This window comes from Triticum urartu, chromosome 7, assembly GCF_003073215.2.
Source record: "Triticum urartu cultivar G1812 chromosome 7, Tu2.1, whole genome shotgun sequence".
In the NCBI taxonomy this organism is placed as follows: domain Eukaryota; kingdom Viridiplantae; phylum Streptophyta; class Magnoliopsida; order Poales; family Poaceae; genus Triticum; species Triticum urartu.
In genome coordinates this window covers 677,849,663-677,864,248 of record NC_053028.1, presented here as the reverse complement: position 1 = coordinate 677,864,248, position 14,586 = coordinate 677,849,663, and the positions used below count along the sequence as shown (strand labels likewise).

The window sequence follows — 14,586 nt, the reverse complement described above, 5'->3', positions numbered from 1 at the left end:
GTGCTTGAGCCATGGTTAGTTAGAGAGTGCAATTTTTATAAACGCACGAGCATGTGTGCCAATATTAAAAAAATTCTATTATGTATTTTCCAGTTTTTTCACAACTTTTTACTATAAAAGTACTTCCTCCGTCCATAATATAGGATGTTGTTTGCAAACTAAAACAGCTTGCAAAAACGTATTATAGTATTGGACGGAGCAGTATAGTATATAAACCAGAAACAGGTATATCAGATTCTGAGGGGGAACAAGGTATCTACTTATCTGGTTTGCAATATGTACCCTGTCTTTTGCAAAAAAATAAAAGAGTACCCGGTCAATTGTTGAGTGCTGAAATTGTAGAACACATTTTTTACATAACGTGAAAGCTTCTTCTTTTTTCCAGAAGGAAGGAATAGTACGCTTGCGGCAACGGAGCGGTGTCCCCTCTCTCCGTATCGTCGAGTTTTTGTCTGTACCGAAACGTGCGAGCAATGGCAACGTGAGAAACAACGGCGAGCCTGCCCAAGCGTGCCGCTCCTTCCGGCGAGCCCGAACCAACCGCAACCGCCTCCTCCTCCCTATAAATTCCACGCGCCACCACGCGGCAGCCTCATCCATTCCAGCCATCAACCATTCCAGCTCCACCACGCGGTCAGCACAACAAACGCATCCAGAATTCCAGATCCGAGCTCCCAGAGCCACACCCATGGCGGTTGCCGCCGGAGGAGGAGTGGTGCTGAGCCTGCGCGTGCCGTCGTCTTCGGCGTGGCCGGCGGTGGGGCGGCGGCGTAGGGCGTCGCCGTCAGCGGCGGTGAGGTGCGGGGCGACGCGGGAAAAGAGGCCGGCGGCGGCCCCGGGCGTGGGTCTGGAGGAGGACCACTACCGGACGCTGCGGCTGGCGCCGGGCGCCACCAGGGGCGAGGCCAAGAAGGCCTTCCACCGCCTCGCACTGCAGTACCACCCGGACGTCGTGCGCCAAGAAAACAGCGACACCGTGGGCTTCGAGCGGATCAACGCGGCATACCAGAGGGTGATGAGCAACATGCAGGAGGCGGAGGGAGGCTCGAGTACTGGCGCCGCCGCTACAGCCTCGCCGACGAGGACCTCGACCGCTACCGCCAATACCTCAACGAGGAGGACGAGGACGACTGGTTCGCCGACCTCTGAAACGGCGCCTACACGATTCTTGTCTCATGGCAGAGGCAGCAGCACTGTAATTAACTAGATAAGTACCCGCGCGTTGCTGCGGAAATTCACAGTAGGATCAATGTTCATATCCCCTAAAAAAAGGATCAATGTTCAGATAGTGAATAAGAGTAGTTCGACTCGCAAAATGAGAGATGAAAAATAAAACATGGCTAAGTAGTTACATATGATTCAGAATAATGATTTCAGGGAAGGGAGTAATCTTACTTCGGAAGAAATTTGTTAGGCAGTCGAGGCATTTGGTGAAGCATCTAACAGGCAATCTACCAAGCTTGGATAACAAAAGAATATACAACAGAACGCAGTAGTTGCTATGTACGGTACACCCCCCTAGTTAGATAATTAATTAGGGGCTAGTTAATCACTCAAAAAAGTTGGGGCTGGTTAATAGTACATGGAGATCAACCCCAAAATAATCGCTGGGCTTCTCCCCAAAAGAGAAATCCCCGTACGTCCAAGTAGTTGTTGCTGTGGCCTGGTAGGCTTACTACCTCCGCCGCCCATGCCTGCGCTGGCCTCCCCAGCGCACCCATGCATGCACTCGTCCACGCCTGTTCGCACAAAAGAGAGAACCCCTATAGTTGACACTTGACAGTCAGAGAAGAAATCATAAGCACGTATGATGAAATCCCGCCCTATTTCAATTAGGAACCTTCTCGTTATGAGCTCTGATGCGAGCAAAGAAAATATACTGTCTAAAATAGTCTATCTTTAACGAACAGGCACTCCTGCTTGCCATGAATTTTATGTAGAAGAGAGGGGACATGTCAGTACTGAGAGATCACAGGGAGAGGGAGGCAGTGCTGCCGTGGGCCTTCTGCTCTCGGGTCACCCCTTGGAATATTAGATGGAGACGTGTTAGTTCAAGTGCTCAACCACGGGAGCTTGCAACTATTGCACGGATCAGAAACACGAACGCATTGGTCAACACCCAGGGCCGGCCCATAGGCTGGGCAAAAGAGGCGACCGCCCCGGGCCCCGAGAGGGGAGGGGCCCAACTAAAACTTACACTAAGATCTATCAAGTATACATTACATCTAAAAGATTATTAAATGGAAAAAATAAAGCTTCAATTTGCAGAAGCATAAGTTCACATCACATATTGATAAGTTATACCACGCTTAGGCAAACCAACCCGACTGGCAGAGTTGAGTTCAAATACATTATTCTCTCTTTACGATGCATGTCTTAGTATCATAATGAAAAGTATGATATCTCGATTTCAATGTTTAAAGCAATGCACAATTTTTAATTCGATAAACGTCTAGGCATCTCATTTGCACCAAACTAAACCAAGTGAATCTGGACAAGCATATTAGGTAATCGAATCATGCGTAAAAGTATAATTAACAACATTTTTGGTTCTTCGAATTACTACACCTAAGATGCCACATTTTCTATGCCCTAGAAGTTTCCATGAATATGACCGCCTAATATACACTAGAAATCGCTATAAAAATATTTGTTAGTGTGTCTATAACTTATAAATCTCTATCATAATATTCAATATAATATTAAAAGATATATGAACACACGCATGTATATGCAAATGTGTATACACTACATCGTTTATGCAATATTAGAAAAATAAATATGAAAGATTGTCTTAACAATAAAGAAAAGTTTTGGTAAATCATAAAAATTTCATTTCGTGGAATTAAAATTTTCAATTATATACATTACAGATGCATACCAATTAATAATATAAATGTTATTTGAAAAAATTATATGGCTAATTAATAAAAAATATTAATTAAAACTATAATTGATACACTTAGTTTAAAATAAGTATAAAAGTTTAATATGAAAAAAATTATTTTATATCGCTCCGGGCCCAAAAATACATTGGACCGGTTCTGTCAACACCATGCATGCATCCATCAGGTTAGGAGTCAACACAGGCACGCATCCATCACGTCATCACGTACAGAGACCAGTGGTATTGCGGAAAACGCAACGAACACATCTACAGGAGCAGTCTGATGAGTATTCCTGAGGGTCGAGAGTTTTCCCTTTTTGACCGATCTGTGTTGGGGAATGTTGCAGAAAACAAAAATTTTCCTACGGTTTCACCAAGATCCATCTATGAGTTCATCTAACAACGAGTGATCGGATTGCATCTACATACCTTTGTAGATCACGCGCGGAAGCGTTCAAAGAACGGGGATGAGGAAGTCGTACTCGACGTGATCCAAATCACCGGAGATCCTATCGCCGAACGGACGGCACCTCCGCGTTCAACACACGTACGGTCAGCGTGACGTCTCCTCCTTCTTGATCCAGCAAGGGGGAAGGAGAGGTTGAGGAAGATGGCTCCAGCAGCAGCACGACGGCGTGGTGGTGGTGGAGCAGCAGTACTCCGGCAGGGCTTCGCCAAGCTCGTGACGGAGGAGGAGATGTGTTGGGGAGGGGAGGGGCTGCGCCTTGGATGTCCTTTGCAGCCCTCCCCTCACCCCTCTATTTATAGGGGAAGGGGGAAGGGGGCCGGCCCCCTCTATGAGATCTAGAGGGGGGGCGGCGGTCAAGGGGAGGGGGGCTTGCCCCCCAAGCAAGGGGGCGCCCCCCCCTTAGGGTTTCCCCCAACCCTAGGCGCATGGGCCCTAGGGGGAGTGGCGCCCCAGCCCACTTTGGGCTGGATCCCTTCCTCATACAGCCCATAAGGCCCTCCGGGAGAGGTGGCCCCTCCCGGTGGACCCGCGGAACCCCTCCGGTGACCGTATGACAACTTCCCATATATAATTCTTTACCTCCGGATTATTCCGGAACTCCTCGTGACGTCCAGGATCTCATCCGGGACTCCGAACAATTTTCGGATTACTGCATACTCATATCTATACAACCCTAGCGTCACCGAACCTTAAGTGTGTAGACCCTACGGGTTCGGGAGACAAGCAGACATGACCGAGACGACTCTGTGGTCAATAACCAACAGCGGGATCTGGATACCCATGTTGGCTCCCACATGATCCTCGATGATCTCATCGGATGAACCACGATGTCGAGGACCTAATCAATCCCGTACTCAATTCCCTTTGTCAATCGGTACGTTACTTGCCCGAGACTCGATCGTCGGTATCCCAATACCTTGTTCAGTCTCGTTACCGGCAAGTCACTTTACTCGTACCGTAATGCATGATCCCGTGATCAACCACTTGATCACATTGAGCTCATTATGATGATGCATTACCGAGTGGGCCCAGAGATACCTCTGCGTCATACGAAGTGACAAATCCCAGTCTCGATTCGTGCCAATCCAATAGACACTTTCGGAGATACCTGTAATGTACCTTTATAGTCACTCAGTTACGTTGTGACGTTTGGCACACCCAAGGCACTCCTACGGTATCCGGGAGTTGCACAATCTCATGGTCTAAGGAAATGATACTTGACATCCAGAAAAGCTACAGCAAACGAACTACACGATCTTTGTGCTATGCTTAGGTTTGGGTCTTGTCCATCACATCATTCTCCTAATGATGTGATCCCGTTATCAATGACATCCCCATGTCCATAGCCAGGAAACCATGACTATCTGTTGATCAACGAGCTAGTCAACTAGAGGCTCACTAGGGACACATTATGGTCTATGTATTCACACATGTATTACGATTTCCGGACAATACAATTATAGCATGAATAATAGACAATTATCATGAACAAGGAAATATAATAATCATTTTATTATTGCCTCTAGGGCATATTTCTAACAGTCTCCCACTTGCACTAGAGTCAATCATCTAGTTACATTGTGATGAATCGAACACCCATGAAATTCTGGTGTTGATCTTGTTTTGCTCTAGGGAGAGGTTTAGTCAACGGATCTGCTACATTCAGGTCTGTATGTACTTTACAAATCTCTATGTCTCCATTTTGAACACTTTCACGAATGGAGTTGAAGCGACGCTTGATATGCCTGGTCTTCCTGTGAAACCTGGGCTCCTTGGCAAGGGCAATAGCTCCAGTGTTGTCACAGAAGAGAGTCATCGGGCCCGACGCATTGGGTATGACTCCTAGGTCTGTAATGAACTCTTTCACCCAGACTGCTTCGTGTGCTGCCTCCGAGGCTGCCATGTACTCCGCTTCACATGTAGATCCCGCCACAACGCTTTGCTTGCAACTGCACCAGCTTACTGCCCCACCATTCAAAATATACACGTATCCGGTTTGTGACTTAGAGTCATCCAGATCTGTGTCGAAGCTAGCATCGACGTAACCCTTTACGACAAGCTCTTCGTCACCTCCATAAACGAGAAACATTTCCTTAGTCCTTTTCAGGTACTTCAGGATATTTTTGACCGCTGTCCAGTGTTCCATGCCGGGATTACTTTGGTACCTTCCTACCAAACTCACGGCAAGGTTTACATCAGGTCTGGTACACAGCATAGCATACATGATAGACCCTATGGCCGAGGCATAGGGGACGACACTCATCTTTTCTCTATCTTCTGCCGTGGTCGGGCATTGAGCCAAGCTCAATCTCGTACCTTGCAATACAGGCAAGAACCCCTTCTTTGACTGATCCATTTTGAACTTCTTCAATATCTTGTCAAGGTACGTACTCTGTGAAAGACCAATGAGGCGTCTCGATCTATCTCTATAGATCTTGATGCCTAATATATAAGCAGCTTCTCCAAGGTCCTTCATTGAAAAACACTTGTTCAAATAGGCCTTTATGCTTTCCAAGAATTCTATATCTTTTCCCATCAACAGTATGTCATCCACATACAATATGAGAAATGCTACAGAGCTCCCACTCACTTTCTTGTAAATGCAGACTTCTCCATAAGTCTGCATAAACCCAAACGCTTTGATCATCTCATCAAAGCGAATGTTCCAACTCCGAGATGCTTGCACCAGCCCATAAATCGAGCGTTAGAGCTTGCACACCTTGTCAGCATTCTTAGGATCGACAAAACCTTCCAGTTGCATCATATACAATTCTTCCTTAAGGAAACCATTAAGGAATGCCGTTTTGACGTCCATTTGCCATATTTCATAATCATAGAATGCGGCAATTGCTAACATGATTCGGACGGACTTCAGCTTCGCTACGGGTGAGAAAGTCTCATCATAGTCAACCCCTTGAACTTGTCGATAACCCTTAGCGACAAGCCGTGCTTTATAGATGGTCACATTACCATCCGCGTCTGTCTTCTTCTTAAAGATCCATTTATTTTCTATGACTCGTCGATCAACAGGCAAGTCAGTCAAAGTCCATACTTCGTTTTCATACATGGATCCTATCTCGGATTTCATGGCTTCCAGCCATTTATCGGAATCCGGGCCCGCCATCGCTTCTTCATAGTTCGAAGGTTCATCGTTGTCTAACAACATGATTTCCAAGAAAGGGTTGCCGTACCACTCTGGTGCGGAACGTGTCCTTGTGGACCTACGAAGTTCAGTAGCAACTTGATCTGAAGTTTCATGATCATCATCAACAACTTCCTCTCTAGTCGGTGCAGGCACCTCAGGAACATTTTCTTGAGCTGCGCCACTTACCGGTTCAAGAGGTAATACTTCATCAAATTCTACCTTCCTCCCACTTATTTCTTTCGAGAGAAACTCTTTCTCTAGAAAGGACCCATTCTTGGCAACAAAGATCTTGCCTTCGGATCTGAGGTAGAAGGTATACCCAACAGTTTCTTTAGGGTATCCTATGAAGACGCATTTTTCCGACTTGGGTTCGAGCTTTTCAGGTTGAAGTTTCTTGACATAAGCATCGCATCCCCAAACTTTTAGAAACGACAGTTTAGGTTTCTTCCCAAACCATAATTCATACGGTGTCGTCTCAACGGATTTTGACGGAGCCCTATTTAAAGTGAATGCGGCAGTCTCTAAAGCATAGCCCCAAAATGATAGCGGTAAATCGGTAAGAGACGTCATAGATCGCACCATATCTAATAGAGTGCGATTACGACGTTCGGACACACCATTACGCTGAGGTGTTCCAGGCGGCGTGAGTTGTGAAACTATTCCACATTTTCTTAAGTGTGTGCCAAATTCGTGACTCAAGTATTCTCCCCCACGATCTGATCGCAAGAACTTAATTTTCCTGTCATGTTGATTCTCAACCTCACTCTGAAATTCCTTGAACTTTTCAAAGGTCTCAGACTTGTGTTTCATTAAGTAGACATACCCATATCTACTCAAGTCATCAGTGAGGGTGAGAACATAACGATAGCCACCGCGAGCCTCAACACTCATTGGACCGCACACATCGGTATGTATGATTTCCAATAAGTTGGCTGCTCGCTCCATTGTGCCTGAGAATGGAGTCTTGGTCATTTTATCCATGAGGCATGGTTCGCACGTGTCAAATGATTCATAATCAAGAGACTCTAAAGGTCCATCTGCATAGAGCTTCTTCATGCGTTTGACACCTATGTGACCAAGGCGGCAGTGCCACAAGTATGTGGGACTATCATTATCAACCTTACATCTTTTGGTATTCACACTATGAATATGTGTAGCATTACGCTCGAGATTCATTAAGAATAAACCATTCACCATCAGAGCATGACCATAAAACATATCTCTCATATAAATAGAAAACCATTATTCTCGGATTTAAATGAGTAGCCATCTCGTATTAAACGAGATCCTGATACAATGTTCATGCTCAAAGCTGGCACTAAATAACAATTATTGAGGTTTAAAACTAATCCCGTAGGCAAATGTAGAGGTAGCGTGCCGACGGCGATCACATCGACCTTGGAACCATTCCCGACGCGCATCGTCACCTCGTCCTTCGCCAGTCTCCGCTTATTCCGCAGCTCCTGGTTTGAGTTACAAATGTGAGCAACCGCACCGGTATCAAATACCCAGGAGCTACTACGAGTACTGGTAAGATACACATCAATTACATGTATATCACATATACCTTTTGTGATGCCGGCCTTCTTGTCCGCTAAGTATTTGGGGCAGTTCCGCTTCCAGTGACCACTTCCCTTGCAATAAAAGCACTCAGTCTCGGACTTGGGTCCATTCTTTGGCTTCTTCCCGGCAGCTTGCTTACCGGGTGCGGCAACTCCCTTGCCGTCCTTCTTGAAGTTCTTCTTACCCTTGCCTTTCTTGAACTTAGTGGTTTTATTCACCATCAACACTTGATGTTCCTTTTTGACTTCTACCTCTGCTGATTTCAGCATTGCAAATACTTCAGGAATGGTCTTTTCCATCCCCTGCATATTGAAGTTCATCACAAAGCTCTTGTAGCTTGGTGGAAGCGACTGAAGGATTCTGTCAATGACCGCATCATTCGGAAGATTAACTCCCAGCTGAGTCAAGCGGTTATGCAACCCAGACATTTTGAGTATGTGCTCACTGACAGAACTATTTTCCTCCATCTTACAGCTGAAGAACTTGTCAGAGACTTCATATCTCTCGACCCGGGCATGAGCTTGGAAAACCATTTTCAGCTCTTCGAACATCTCATATGCTCCGTGTCGCTCAAAACGCTTTTGGAGCCCCGGTTCTAAGCTGTAAAGCATGCCGCACTGAACGAGGGAGTAATCATCAGCACGTGTCTGCCAAGCGTTCATAACGTCTTGGTTCTGTGGGACGGGTGCGTCACCTAGCGGTGCTTCTAGGACATAATCTTTCTTGGCAGCTATGAGGATGATCCTCAGGTTCCGGACCCAGTCCGTATAGTTGCTGCCATCGTCTTTCAGCTTGGTTTTCTCTAGGAACGCGTTGAAGTTGAGGACAACGTTGGCCATTTGATCTACAAGACATATTGTAAAGATTTTAGACTAAGTTCATGATAATTAAGTTCATCTAATCAAATTATTCAATGAACTCCCACTTAGATAGACATCCCTCCAGTCATCTAAGTATAACATGATCCGAGTTGACTAGGCCGTGTCCGATCATCACGTGAGACGGACTAGTCAACATCGGTGAACATCTTCATGTTGATCGTATCTTCTATACGACTCATGCTCGACCTTTCGGTCTTCTATGTTCCGAGGCCATGTCTGTACATGCTAGGCTCGTCAAGTCAACATAAGTGTATTGCGTGTGTAAATCCGTCTTACACCCGTTGTATGTGAACGTTGGAATCTATCACACCCGATCATCACGTGGTGCTTCGAAACAACGAACTGTCGCAACGGCGCACAGTTAGGGGAAACACTTTCTTGAAATTATTATGAGGGATCATCTTATTTACTACCGTCGTTCTAAGTAAACAAGATGCAAAAACATGATAAACATCTCATGCAATCAAATAATAGTGACATGATATGGCCAATATCATATAGCTCCTGTGATCTCCATCTTAGGGCTCCATGATCATCTTGTCACCGGCATGACACCATGATCTCCATCATCATGATCTCCATCATCGTGTCTCCATGAAGTTGCTCGCCAACTATTACTTCTACTACTATGGCTAACACGTTTAGCAATAAAGTAAAGTAATTTACATGGCGTTTCTCAATGACACGCAGGTCATACAAAAAATAAAGACAACTCCTATGGCTCCTGCCGGTTGTCATACTCATCGACATGCAAGTCGTGATTCCTATTACAAGAACATGATCTCATACATCACATATATCATTCATCACAACTATGGCCATATCACATCACAAAACACTTGCTGCAAAAACAAGTTAGACGTCCTTTAATTGTTGATGCAAGTTTTACGTGGCTGCAAGAGTGTTCTAGCAAGAACGTTTTCTTACCTACGTTTAAAGCCACAACATGATTTGTCAACTTCTATTTACCCTTCATAAGGACCCTTTTCGTCGAATCCGCTCCAACTAAAGTGGGAGAGACAGACACCCGCCAGCCACCTTATGCAACTAGTGCATGTCAGTCGGTGAAACCGGTCTCACGTAAGCGTACGTGTAAGGTTGGTCCGGGCCGCTTCATCCCACAATACCGCTGAAGCAAAATAAGACTAGTAGCGGCATGAAAGTTGACAACATCTACGCCCACAACAAATTATGTTCTACTCGTGCAAAGAGAACTACGCATAGATCTAGCTCTGATACCACTGTTGGGGAACGTTGCAGAAAACAAAAAATTTCCTACGGTTTCACCAAGATCCATCTATGAGTTCATCTAGCAACGAGTGATCGGGTTGCATCTACATACCTTTGTAGATCACGCGCGGAAGCGTTCAAAGAATGGGGATGAGGAAGTCGTACTCGACGTGATCCAAATCACCGGAGATCCTAGCGCCGAACAGACGGCACCTCCGCGTTCAACACACGTACGGTCAGCGTGACATCTCCTCCTTCTTGATCCAGCAAGGGGGAAGGAGAGGTTGAGGAAGATGGCTCCAGCAGCAGCACGACGGCGTGGTGGTGGTGGAGCAGCAGTACTCCGGCAGGGCTTCGCCAAGCTCGTGACGGAGGAGGAGATGTGTTGGGGAGGGGAGGGGCTGCGCCTTGGATGTCCTTTGCAGCCCTCCCCTCACCCCTCTATTTATAGGGGAAGGGGGAAGGGGGCCGGCCCCCTCTATGAGATCTAGAGGGGGGGCGGCGGTCAAGGGGAGGGGGGCTTGCCCCCCAAGCAAGGGGGCGCCCCCCCCCCTTAGGGTTTCCCCCAACCCTAGGCGCATGGGCCCTAGGGGGAGTGGCGCCCCAGCCCACTTTGGGCTGGATCCCTTCCTCATACAGCCCATAAGGCCCTCCGGGAGAGGTGGCCCCTCCCGGTGGACCCGCGGAACCCCTCCGGTGACCGTATGACAACTTCCCATATATAATTCTTTACCTCCGGATTATTCCGGAACTCCTCGTGACGTCCAAGATCTCATCCGGGACTCCGAACAATTTTCGGATTACTGCATACTCATATCTATACAACCCTAGCATCACCGAACCTTAAGTGTGTAGACCCTACGGGTTCGGGAGACAAGCAGACATGACCGAGACGACTCTGTGGTCAATAACCAACAGCGGGATCTGGATACCCATGTTGGCTCCCACATGCTCCTCGATGATCTCATCGGATGAACCACGATGTCGAGGACCTAATCAATCCCGTACTCAATTCACTTTGTCAATCGGTACGTTACTTGCCAGAGACTCGATCGTCGGTATCCCAATACCTTGTTCAGTCTCGTTACCGGCAAGTCACTTTACTCGTACCGTAATGCATGATCCCGTGATCAACCACTTGATCACATTGAGCTCATTATGATGATGCATTACCGAGTGGGCCCAGAGATACCTCTCCGTCATACGGAGTGACAAATCCCAGTCTCGATTCGTGCCAACCCAATAGACACTTTCGGAGATACCTGTAATGTACCTTTATAGTCACTCAGTTACGTTGTGACGTTTGGCACACCCAAGGCACTCCTACGGTATCCGGGAGTTGCACAATCTCATGGTCTAAGGAAATGATACTTGACATCCAAAAAAGCTATAGCAAACGAACTACACGATCTTTGTGCTATGCTTAGGTTTGGGTCTTGTCCATCACATCATTCTCCTAATGATGTGATCCCGTTATCAATGACATCCCCATGTCCATAGCCAGGAAACCATGACTATCTGTTGATCAACGAGCTAGTCAACTAGAGGCTCACTAGGGACACATTATGGTCTATGTATTCACACATGTATTACGATTTCCGGACAATACAATTATAGCATGAATAATAGACAATTATCATGAACAAGGAAATATAATAATCATTTTATTATTGCCTCTAGGGCATATTTCCAACAATCTGCACACATGGATATGGAATATATTATCATAAAAAACATCATAGAAGAAGTTATATGTCTAGCACACAGATTGTTATCGGTGTAGAAGAAACATCCCTGATGCCATGGTGGAGGGATGAGGAAGGGGGTAATATCCAAGCGGTTCATCCTGCTGCACCATCGTAGATGAATACAGATGATTGGATTGGGGGGCATCGATCTCCTTCAACGAAAACAATGGCGTGGATCTGATGCGAGCACCAACGCTGGAAGGAGAGCAAGATCCCCGGCACGCCTACAATCAGGATGAGGCAGCATCAATCACGGGAAGCGTGCCCGGTAGGCAATGACGAGGTTGCAGGAGGAGGCGAGGGAGCGATGTGCTAGAGAAGGTGAGCATATATACACATGGAAAGCAAGTGGGTCGAGAACTGAAGGGGAGAAGACGCCCTGAAATTGCGCTAGAGGGAAGGGGAAGAATCTGATGCCTCATACGTTTTGTTAGATACAAACGGAAACAAAGATAGTTCCCAAAATCTAAAAAGTGGCCGCGCGCTAACTGGAGAGAACGAGTGGCTTGGCTTCCTAGCATGCATGTGTTGTTTTTTGTCTGCTAGTGCATGTCGTTATCAATATTTAATGTGTTCATACTTAGTTCAATTTAAAAGAAACAGCTTCACGTACAATTATTTTGGTTTTCCGAATTTTTAAAAAGTCATATCTTTCAAACCGCGCGTCGGAATTCAGATCCGTCTTCACTGTTGAATTCTTTGCGACGAGATCTTTGAAACTAGATCCCACATGAGTATGTTTCAACGAAATTTTTTTGATGCCAACTTTGGCGCTATATTGTGCAACTTCAGTACTGCTTTGTGCAACTTTAGTACTGCATGGTGCAATTTTTTTCGAACCCAGTTTTTTGAAGCTGCATCCACAGTAGTTGTAATTGCACACATAGTAGTCCTAGTTGGCACATGCATGGCCACAGAGTTGCACAATCTGGTCCGTATAGTCGCATATGAATTGTTATAGCTTGTAATGTAGTCTAGTTGCACACACATTGATCTTCAGTTGGCTTGTAACGTAGTCTAGTTTGCATACACATTGATGTTTAGTTGGCAGGAAGACTAGTTGCACACACATATGTTTAGTTGGCTTGTAATATAGTCTAGTTACACACACATTGATGTTTAGTTGACATGACACTAGTTGCACACACATATGCTCAGTTGGCGCGACAATGTAATCTAGTTGCACACACATTAATATTTAGTTGGCAGGACTAGTTACACACACATATACTTAGTTGGCGCGGCGATGTAGTCTAGTTACACATATATTGATGTTTAGTTGGTAGTACTATTGACACACATATGCTCAGTTCGCGAGGTAATATAGTCTAGTTGCAGACACATTGATATTTAGTTGACAGGACTATTGGCACACACACAGTTGGCGCGACAATGTAGTCTAGTTGTACACACATTGATGTTTAGTTGGCCGGAAGATTAGTTCGTCGAAACATCCCCATGCGGGATCTATTTTTAAAGAGCACGTCGCGAGGGTTTCAACAATGAAAATGGATCTGAATTCCGGCTCACGGTTTAGAAGATATGTCTTTTATAATTTTGAAAACCAAAAATTAATGCACTAGGGACGAACTTTAGAAACAGGCATCCATTATATGAGAAAAGACCACATAAAAATGATTAATTAGCAGTGTTTTTTTAGTATTTTTGGATTACAATAATTTTGCTCTTTTTAATATGCAGCAGTGAGGGAAGCGGAGGAGGCCAACCTGCTGGTCCTGCTTCCAAATAACAGCTCGTGGGGGGTGCCTTCACTGTAGAGATTTTTTAAAGGAAGATTGTGATTATGTGGCCGGCTGCATGGGCTAGTGTGGAACTGTTTTTACACATGGGGCCTATTTCATGACGTGGATAGCTTGCATGTAAAGATAAATAAAGTAGTGGGAATGAACTTCTTAGGCATATAGGATTTGTGAAATGCCACTCTCTACTTCTCTCCCCTGTTTTATTGTGGAGGAGAACTAGAGACACAGAACTTCAGTGTTCTAGAGATGCAGAAATTCAGGGCTCTAACGATTGTAATTTGAACATGTCCATTTCTATGTGTATCGGCGATAAAAACACCACGCATCTGCTGCAGAAATTTTGCTTTTAAAATGTTTCTCATATGCTGCTATACGTATGGGTACAAGATTTAGATCCGAGAAGATATGTTGTTCAAGTACTATATCCATGTGTTTATTTTTTGAACTAACTATATCCATGTGTTGATTAGCCATGATGCAATATTAAGTATAGTTGTCACTCATTCAGGCCTCCAAGTGCCCACAAATCAGTCAATTCTGGTCCTCCAAGTTCACATCAATCAATGCCAAAGCCTTTGATCCATACGATTCAGTATGGATGTGAGAGTAGACATGTGTTGGTGATGTAATTTTTATAAAATAACAAACAGATTTAACTCATTTCCTGTTAGTATATCGCCTCTGAGGGATCGAGCAAAGACAGTGTTGTCACATGAGTACATTATCAATCTACTCCCTCCGTCCAATAATGTTAGACATATTTTTGACACTAGTATATTTTTTTGTCAAGGCTTTCGCATTGAACATGTCAATGGTGAGATACGATCAGAGAATACTAAAAAAGGATATACTTCTTTTTATTAAGGGGAATTCTTCTGTTTTTTTGTTGGCGCCGGATTA

The 14,586-nt window shown here is 45.2% G+C and overlaps 1 pseudogene; it reads left to right on the top strand.

The window, feature by feature from the left end:
• Window positions 1-468: 468 nt before the first annotated feature.
• Window positions 469-1,358, top strand: LOC125522198 (annotated as a pseudogene).
• The last annotated feature ends 13,228 nt before the right edge of the window (window positions 1,359-14,586 follow it).